Here is a 10573-nt window from a genome sequence, read left to right as displayed (position 1 = left end):
GGGGGCTGGGGGGGGGGCCCTTTGGGGCTGCCCCAGAGGAGGCTGCAGGGGGTGGTTGGTGTCTTGGCCCGAGGAGCAAGGGGTAGGACAGGAGGGAATGGCCTCAGGGTGGGCCAGGGGAGGTTTAGGTTGGATATGAGGAGAAACTTCCTCGCTGGCAGGGTTGCAGGCTGCCCAGGGAAATGGTTGGGCCGCCATCCCTGGAGGCAGGCGTTGGGAAGGCTTCTGCATGTGGTTCCTCTGGGACACGGTTGGGTGGTGCTCTTGGAAGCGCCGGGTCAGCGGGCGGACTCGATGGTCCTAACGGGCTTGTCCAGCGGGAGCGGTTCCGTGAGTGTGACTCGGTGCTGCAAGAGGAGTTGATTTCGGCAAAGGCAGTGCAGGGTCAGCATCCGTGTTCAGGGCCCTCCAGGGAGGCTCTGCAGGTCTGTGCACTGACACGCAGGCCACCTTGGGGCTCCAAGAGAGGGATGGATCCCTCAACCAGAAGGTCAGAGCACAAGCCTGGAGGACACACCAAGCAACACGAGAGGAGGATGTTTCCGCTCCTGCCCGGAGCAGTGGCCATCACAGCAGACAACAACTTCGGTTGCACACTCAAACCTTTTAATTTCCTACCAACTCACCTGTGGATACCCTTCTCCTTGCCACTTCCTGCCTTCTAAGGGGAACAGAACTTCTGCGTTTTTGTTAAAAATCACTTTCCCAAAGCTCTCCGGTCTCTTGAGTAAAATGTGTAAAACCAAGGTAAAGCTAAAAGCAAAATTAATTTTCCCTTGGGTTTACATTTTCTTGCTACAGCTTAAGCTTTACATCTCCAGTAGCTGCCATTGCAAGATAGGTCTGGAAATACAAAGATGTAATGTTTAGGAAGGAGACATTGCTATTTATTGCAGGTTTGCACAAAGCTGGGTGCTTGGTGCCTTGCCACAAATCAAGCACAGTAAACGAGATTTTTCACGTTTTTACACAGAACTGTAATGTTAGTAAGCTTCATAGTCCATCCTCCTTATAGTGATTTGTTAGTGATTTAAAATACAGTCACATCACTATTGCTACCATCACGCATGCTCTGGGGAAGGCTCTTCACCTAAGCAGGGGTCTTTTTGTCATGGGAGTGTGATTTTTAGTATTATAATGACATTATAATGAGCTAAGTTCACCTAAAGGACACAACATGGCAAGTTCTACTGAAACCAGTTCTTGGCTGCACAGTTCAAGAGAGACAGGGAGCTACTGGAGAGAGTCCAGAGGAGGGTGACAAAGATGACTGGGGAGAGTGGAGCATCTCCCTTATGAGGAAAGGCTGAGAGAGATGGGACTCATTTAGCCTGGAGAAGAGAAGGCTGAGAGGAGACCTTATCAATGTATACAAGTATCTAAAGGGTGGGTGCAAGGAAGATGGAGACAGGCTCTTCTCAGTAGTTCCCAGTGTCAGAATGAGGGGCAATGGGTACAAGCTGGAACATAGGAAGTTCCATTTAAATATGAGGAAAAACTTCCTTACAGTGAGGGTGACAGAGCCCTGGAACAGGCTGCCCAGGGAGGGTGTGGAGTCTCCATATCTGGAGATATTCAAAACCCACCTGGATACAGTCCTGTGTAAAGTGCTCTACGTTATCTTTCTTCAGTGGTAGAGTTGGACTAGATGATCTCTAGAGGTTCCTTCCAACTGCAGCTATTCTGTGATTCTATGATTCTATGGCTCTAACTGCCCAAGACAGGTTTATCTGTCAATCTTCTTGATTTTGATTCTTCTTTATCACCTCCTGCATTCCTTAGGTCCAATGATGCATACAGACCTCAAGTATTCTCTGCCAAGTTGGTGATTTATGTAAGATACCCTTTAAACCTCTTGATTAATTGCCTTCTTCAAGGCCTAGTTATTCCAAGGTGTCCTTGCCTAGAGCTGGCTGTGGTACCATTTGTATGCCTTACATATATATATATATGTGTGTGTGTGTATATATATGTGTGTGTGCGTATATGAAGAGTACATCTTACGCAAAATAATCACGTCATTCTAAATTTCTGAGTTATTTTCCAACACATTTACCCCAGATGTCTGCCTTGCTGTTACTGTAAGAAACAAAATGTATACTATTACATATTAGAGAGAATGGGCTTTTTTCCATACTTTGCAATTCTGGCACAAGTACAAAATTATCCTTAAAAAAGCTGTATTGGAAGAAACACACAGTTTTGCATAAATAAGAATATACTGAACCATGACAAAACACGGGCAGAGACAAGAACAAGGTGGCTAGAAAGCTGCCCAGCAGAAAGAGACCTGGGGGTTCTGTTTGACATGTGGCTGCATATGAGCCGGCAGTGTGCCCAGGTGGCTAAGGCAAATGGTGTCCTGGCTTGTATTAGAAATAGCGTGGCAAGCAGGATCAGGGAGGTGATCATCCCTCTGTACTTGGCATTGGTGAGGCCACGCCTTGAATACTGTGTCCAGTTTTGGGCACCTCAATACAAGAAAGACATCAAGGAGCTGGAGCATGTCCAGAGGAGGGTGACCAAGCTGGTGAAGGGCCTTGAGAACAAGTCTTATGAGGAGCAGCTGGGGGAACTGAGGCTATTTAGTCTGAAGAAAGGAGACTGAGGGGAGACCTCATTGCCCAATACAACTACCTGAAAGAACGCTGTAAAGAGGTAGGTGCTGCTCTTTTCTCACAGGTAACTGGCAATAGAACAAAGGTGAATGGCCTCAAGCTGCATCAGGGGAGGTTTAGACTAGACACTGGGAATAATTTTTCACTGAAAGGGTTGTCAAACATTGGAACAGGCTGCCCAGGAAGGTGGTTGAGTCACCATCCCTGGATGTGTTTAAAAGTTGTCTAGATGTGGTACCTTGGGGATATGGCTTAGAGCTGGACTTGGCAGAGTAGGGTTAATGATTGGACTCGAGAATCTTGAAGGTGATTCAAAGATTCTAAGATTCTGTCATTATTCTGCAGCCTCTATTTTCACCAGAAAAAAAATAAAAATAAAAGGGGAAAACAATTGTACAACTGAATAGGCCATGTTAGGCTGTTCTCAGCAAATGTTTCCAGATGAATACACTGGAAGATTCTTGCCCAGTTCAGTCTTCTCAGCTGTCTTTGAGAAGTACAGCAGCCCTCCGCAGTGCACCACTCAAACCATCTTACATCAGTGAGCTATAGATTCAGACAGAATTTAGATAGAATCCATAGATTTCTGTTTTCAGCATGCTTCTCCTGCACCTAGCAAAAGAAAAATACTCAAATCCAAGTAATCTCAACTTTATTTCAACTTTATTTCCACTGGGGAAGATTCCACAGCCAGAGGAAAAAGAAGCTGTCCCAGAGATGGCTGTTTAATAAAATAAAATGCTATGTTTTAATTATTACAACGTTCTGCACTTTGAAAGCAAACAAAAAAAAAGATGTTTCTGTTTTTATTTTCAGTATTCAGAATTTCTCATCAAGTAAAAGATGTTTTTACTGATCAATTACTCTTCATTAAGTAGGCATTAACATTATCCCTATGATAAATTAAAGGAGCTGTAAGAGTTCTGGTTCCTTTTTTGCTTTTGACAAGAACATATATATAGAGGCATTCTAGAAATTCTTCACAATTTCTTTAAAGCAGCATTTTGTGTTTTAATTTCTTTAATTATCAGTGAACTATTCTCGTTCCCATGTCTGTTCACAGAACACAACTAACCATTTTGTTGCTGCTTTCTTTGTTTCTATTTTTATAGCGTCTGCATTCCATGATAGGAAGATGCGAAACCATCAGGATGAGGATTCTCAATTCCATCCAGATCTCAAAAAAAAAGTAAGTTAACATTAAAACGTTCATTTACCATCTGGCCCCAGCATGTCTATGTTATACCAGCATTTGGCTGTAAAGCTGATGAGCTTTAATTAAAACCACTGAACTATGCACCCAACATCACAAGCAAGAATCAAATTTTAATCACACAGTTCAATTTAAAAAAATAAAAAATCCCAAGCATGCTAACTTGTAACCATCCAAAACATTTTTGATCATCCTACAAGAGTAGTAGTCATTCATATGCAGACCTTTACATTCAGTTAAAACCACTACTACTTCATTTGGAAAAAAAAGTTCACATCAGAAGAGCCTGAACTGAAGGACACTACAAGCCAGCTTTCATTTCATTCTCATACTGGTGGAATAAGAGAAGACAAAAGATACTTTGCCACTTAGCAGCAGTCTGGTTAGATCTCTTGGTACATATCCCTGAATTTGCAAGCATAGCCAACCTCTGTTGACTTTGCTAAAGCTTCCAGTTATTGAGGCTGAACTGGTTATAATTCAGGCACTTCTCAACTCAGAACTAGACTGACAGCACTGACTTTTTATTATTCTTCTTAATCTTTATTTTAAAGAATATGTGGACACCTATTCATAACCCTTATGTGGGAGAGGATTTTTGATTACAAAAGCTTTTGAGTCAGGCTCCACAGCCACAGGAAATAACTTCCAAGTATTTGTTGTAGGATGAATTTGTACTGCTGACTGCAGTAGTTCAATCTGCTGATAACTCTGTAAAAGAACCCATACTAAGAAAAGATCAGACTGGCAATGTACAGTATTTAATGATATTGAGAAAAACAACAGTTACCTGTTTTAAAAGTACATCTTGACATAGACAGAACATGAGCTTTACAACCTTTCCACAATATAGAAATTTCAGCTATAAAGAGAAATAAATAACAAGAACCTCAAAACCAAGTTATTAATTTAATTAAAATAACACTGTACAAAATTTGAACATAGCAAAAATGACCTACAATGAGTTCATATTAAGTGAACAAAAAACTTACAAAAAGTAAACATTGTGATATTAACTCTGTTAACTACCATGTCACTCTGTGTTGCTGTTGCTTGGTCTTCTAAGAGTTCCACTTTCCATCAGGATCCTTAAAATATTCAGAATATCAATTCCTTAGTTAAAGGCAAACAAACAAACAAAACCAGAAAGTCAGTGGGCTTATGATAAAATGCATTTAAAAGCACAAGTTATACTGAAACATTTAGATGCTGACATGAGTTTGGATCATTTCTTACTGAATGAAAACCACCCTAACAGTGAATAAGCACAATGTGCCTGGAAACTAGAACTGTATGTTACTATGAAGGGCTGTACTGCTTCAGTTCAAGGAAAGTCTTGCCCTCTACTCTGCCTCCAGCTTTGAAAGATCTGCAGTTGATAAGCAGGAAAGCATAACGTGAAGTGATTGATTTTATCACTGTAAAAATAAGTTAATGTGTCCCCTTCTGAACACAAGCAAGAGGGCCATGTTGCTTTTATGAAACTGATGCCCATGACTTTAGGAGGGGGGGAGGAGAAGTAGAAGAAACAGAGGGACTGCTTAAGTAGTAATAATAAACACTCAGAACACATAACCAAATGCTGTGGGAAGAGTAAAAGCAGGGCAAGTGTGTTTGGAAGGGTGTGGGAATACCACATCTTCTACATCTCAGATCATCTTCAGCTCAGGAAACTTTCCAAGTCTGATACAGCAAACTTTTCAGTGGTTCTTTTCCAGTTGCCCAGTCCGGCCCAGACAGGGAAGACAAGGACACATATAGCATTTTTGTATCCCCCTTTTCTTAGGAGCTCAATAGATCATCCACCTACTACTGCATTAAAAACAATCTCTTTTTGTCCATTTTGTAGTTGGACGCCCAAAGTACTCCAATTTTATGGATCAACAGAAACTGAAACTGTCATCTCCATCAACTCATGATTTTACAAATCTCTGTTACAATATCTCAGCCATCTCTTCTCCAGGCCAAGGAGAGTCCTAGTTTTCCATTGCCTCTTATGTGGAAGATATTCTTAGATTTTGTTGCCTTCTCTAAAACATTTTCAGAAATACATAATGTAACTGAAATAAGGGAAAAAGAAATACATGACCCTATGTCAGATACAGGTAAAGCATGAGTTTATGCAACAGCAAGATGACAATTCTCATCTTTATTTCCATTCTTTCCTGTATTACTTCCATTCAACATATTCTTCTGACTGGTTAAGTTGGTATTTCCACTGATCTGATGAGAAGCTTTTAAAATTCATCATCAAACAATACTTTTCAACTGTTTCGAAATTGACAAAATTTGTGTTCCAGATACTCATCTCTTTTCCAGGTCATTTGTGAAAATACTAAACATCAGAGGTCTTAAGCACAGGCCAACAGTTCTCTACTGGAACCTCTTTTCCTTGTAAAAAGTACTGCCCGCTTTCTATCTGTTTATTATTTAAACAATGCAAGAATTTCCCTCTTTTCCCACAGTCGTTAGTTCCCTTAAAAGCCTCTAATAAGACTCAAAAGCTTTCTGGAATTCCAAACAGATTGTATGAACTGAATCACCTTTATCTGACTCCTTTTCTGACTGCTTTCAAGAAACCTGTCCATAAGGAAAGTTTTCTTGATCATAAAAGCCATATTACATTTCCCACCAGCCACTATAAGCAGATCATATTTTATCAGGTGCCCATTAATTCCTACTTTGTTTTCCTAAACAATTTCTATTCACTAGCAGAAGCTGGCAAGTTTCAAAGGTAGCCTGGAATCCTGTACTGGTTTTGGCTGGGATAGTTAACTTTATTCACAACAGTCTGTAAGTTTTGAGCTTGTGACCAAAACTGTGTTGATAACACCTCAGTGTTTTGGCTGTTGCTGAAGGATGCTTGCACAGCCTCAAGGCTTTCCTGTCTTTCCCACACTGCACTCTCACAGTGATTAGGCAGGGGATGGGGAAAAGAGTGCTAGGGGACACAGCTGGGGCAACTCACCCAAACTAGCCAAAGGGATATTCCATACATCATGCTCAGCAGTAAAAAATGGGGAGGCAAGGGGCTGAGGTTGGCTTTCAAGGTGGCTGTTGTTCAGACACTGGCTGGCCACCAGTCTGCTTGTGGGAAGTTCTGAGCAATTGTCTTTGCATCACTTGTTCACTTCATTTATTAAACTTGTTCTCATGACCCATGAGTTTTCTCACTTCTGTTCTTCCCGTTCTCTTCCCTGCTCAGCTGCAGGGGGCTGGGAGGCAGTGAGCAAGCAACTGTGTTAAACACACAGCAAAATCCTTAAAAAAGAGAACTATACATAAAAGAGAACCACATTTGCCACGCACAAATTTTCAGATTCCAAAGGAAGCTTTTGGGAGAAATCACTACTATCACTAACTTATTTCTTCTGGAGGTCACTAGGACCAGGTAATATTCACGGAAGCATTTTAAGTTTGCTGCTTTCATGGTTTTATGTTGTCAGTTTGTTCCAGAACTTCCATCCCAAACAGACACTCTGCTGAATTGTGTGCACACACATGTGCAAGAAGAGGTTATGGCACAGATTGCAGTGTCTCAAATTTCTTCCACAATGAGCACTCAAGCAAAGAATAGCTAAAGCTTCTCTACAGTGTACTCATCTTCAGTGTTCTTTTTTTACCCTGATGACCCTAAACACACTCTGAGATGCTCTGAAATGTACACAGGAAGCCTCTGAAGAAAGGTCAGCAGTTGATTGAAGATGTGGGAAGGTTTAGTAGCTGAAACTTACTAGAAACTTGTAAGCAAAAGAAAGGCTACTTGTCTCAAATTAAAAATTATTTCTGTATTGCTGTGCAAGTAAAGTTCATTAGGAATCAGTAAGTACAAATTTCTTCGCTGTTGGCATTCCCCAAATAAGTCTTTCACCAGTTACATCACAGACAAAAGATTCTGCTTTTTTGTAATAACAATATGCTTGATTTTAGTTTACTATCTCTCACATGTACATGTTACTATGCATAAATGAGAAAAGAATTTTGAAAAGCAATTTAGCAATTATTAACACTTTTATGGGAAGGCAGCCATTTTGAATTACTGTCCTTTAATTGGATCCTGCAAAAGTTAAAAGGAAAAAAAAAAAGTCTCTTCAGCCCTCCTGAATACCTCGATGTTCTTTGACCCATATAGTCCTTAATATTTCACAGAGGTAACAAAATTATGTTATGTATATTTTTATATGTGTTTGTGTGTGTGTGTGTGTGTGTATGCGAATTACCTCGTAAAGCTGGATTTGCTGCTGCTACTTTGTGTAGAGTAGCAGTAACTTCTTCAAGGTTCATATTTCTCACACTGTTCAAAAATTCAGTAGTGATGCTGTTCTCATATGCTGTTCCAAAGAGCCAGCTGAAAAGTTCTGGGGTTCATCTTCATTTACTGCCGTCTGCTTAGCTGATTGGCTGCTTGAATAGTCTTAAGGAAGAGCAATATTGTTTTTCAGTGAGAGATGACTCTGCAGAGTCTTCATTACTTACTTCTCTAAATAGGTCTACTCAAAACAAGCACTTTCAGTCTGGCACAGCAGCATTACTGGTAAGGTTCACATGTGACTTTGCTACATTTTCATAAAATTGAGAGTCAGGAATGCATTGCAATTACAGAAAATCCTAGAGAAACAAGGGTGGGGAGGTAGGTGAAAGCTATTTCCATTATGCTTGCAGAAAGGAACTAGAAGTTCCAAGCCTGATACACTGTAAATCATTGCAATTTGTGTTATTAGCATTGTATTAATTGAGGCTTTCAAAAAGCTAAACTTCCTAGAAAAAAAAAAAAACTGACACCACACAGAAAAAGAAAAATCATACTAAATAGCTTCAGTGGTATTCTGGGTATTCAGCTCTCCAAGCGTGTGATTGTACTTTCCATGCCTGAGAAAAATAACCATTTCATAGAACCACAGGGGTTGGAAGAGACCTCTGAAGATCATCGAGTCCAACCCTCCTGCTGCAGCAGGAACACCCAGGGCAGATCAGACAGGAACCCGTTCAGATGGATCTTGGAAAGTCTCCAGAGAAGGAGACTCCACAACCTCTCTGGGCTTCCTGTGTTGTAACTTGGTGCTGTTTCCCTCATCTTATCACAGGGCACCACTGAAAATAGACTGGACAATTTTTGACATCCACCCTTCAGATATCTGTAGACATTAATGAGGTTCCCCTCTCAGTCTTCTTTTCTCAAGACCAAACAGCCCCAGGTCTCTCAGCCTTTCCTTGTATGACAGATGTTCCAGTCCTTTAACCATCCTTGTAGCCCTCTGTTGGACTCTTTCCAGCATATCCCTGACCCTCTTGAAGTGAGGAGCCCAGAACTGGACACAATACTCCATATGTGGTCTTACTAGAGCACAGTAGGGGGGAAGGAGAACCTCCCTTGACCTGCTGGACATACTGTTATTAATGCATCCCAGAATACTATTGGCTGTCTTGGACATGTGGGCACATTGCTGTCCCATGGATAGTTTGTTGTCCACCAGGACCTCAAGGTCCTTCTCCATGGGGCTGCTTTCCAGCAGGTCAGCTGCTAATCTATATTGTTTTATGGTGATTTTTCTCCATGCATGATTGAGTTGGTTGATATTTGTATCCAGAAGGAAGTAACCTCAAAGAAATCCAAGATTCTTTGAAACAAATTAACGAGACATTCAGAGGCCAAGTATCTGCAATATTCAGGTATTAAACAGAATTATCCAGCCTGTACAACATAATTTTGTTTCCACTAACATCCTGATTGGACTAAACCTGCACTAAGCCTCTTCTCCACAAAGAAGGGTAAGAAATGGGAGGGGGAGAGGAAAAGTGGAAACCAACAAGCAGAGTTAAACTTCAAAAGCCTCCTTTGAAAGCCTCATTCCTCTGCCTCTGGACAGAGGAAAGTCAGAGTCAATAATAATTTGATTTCTCCGAATCCTATGGTTAAGTAGGACAAATGTTTTTGAATACTTTGCCATAACATTTGTAGAGGATGGAAAAAAAAACAAACCCCAAACTATTAATTTATGCCACTTGACCCTGACTTTATTCTACTAACAGGGTTGAAAAATTAGACTTGATGGTCTTTAAGGTCTTTTCCAACCTAATGATTCTATGATTCTACTCTTAAGGTCTGATTTTAGAGAACCCGAACAAGCCTCACTTAAATTTATGCAATGTTCAGTGTTAAGATTGAAATACACTCAAGATTGCAAAGCTAACATTACCACTATCAGAGTCACTAATATCTGCTGATGTCAGGTCAGACTGTTCTGTGGAATATTCCAATGCTGCTCGTCCATTATATTCAGAATCTAAGAGGTCCTACAAGTTTGAAGAAAGTTGTGTTCAGAATTTCATCAAGACAGCCTCCTGAAATGCTTAACTACTACATTTTTAATGATCACAAACCAAATAAACCAGTATTTCTGCTACCAAATCTGAAAAATAAAGTATTTATTTGAAAATCGTGCAACTTCTATATAAACACTGCTTATGGTATCTTTCTACATCTGAAAAAGCACTGTATTCAGCCAAGAAGTTATACTTATGGAGCCTAATTCTCAACCTGTCAGGTCTAAAAAGGAAGCACTTTACACTTAGAATAAAACTTTTAGTTAAAAAAAAAAATCACCAGTTGAAAGTTTAGAATACTAAAAACACAACCAAAAACCTAATGAGGGAAAACACTTCTCTACCACTAGTAGAAGTTAATTCAGTAAGAACTCGATTGTTTTGTAACTTGTCAGATTTTGCCCTCTTTCCATATGAC

Source organism: Chaetura pelagica, unplaced genomic scaffold (genome assembly GCF_000747805.2).
Source record: "Chaetura pelagica isolate M959 unplaced genomic scaffold, ChaPel_1.0 scaffold723, whole genome shotgun sequence".
In the NCBI taxonomy this organism is placed as follows: domain Eukaryota; kingdom Metazoa; phylum Chordata; class Aves; order Apodiformes; family Apodidae; genus Chaetura; species Chaetura pelagica.
This window is presented reverse-complemented; position numbering follows the sequence as displayed.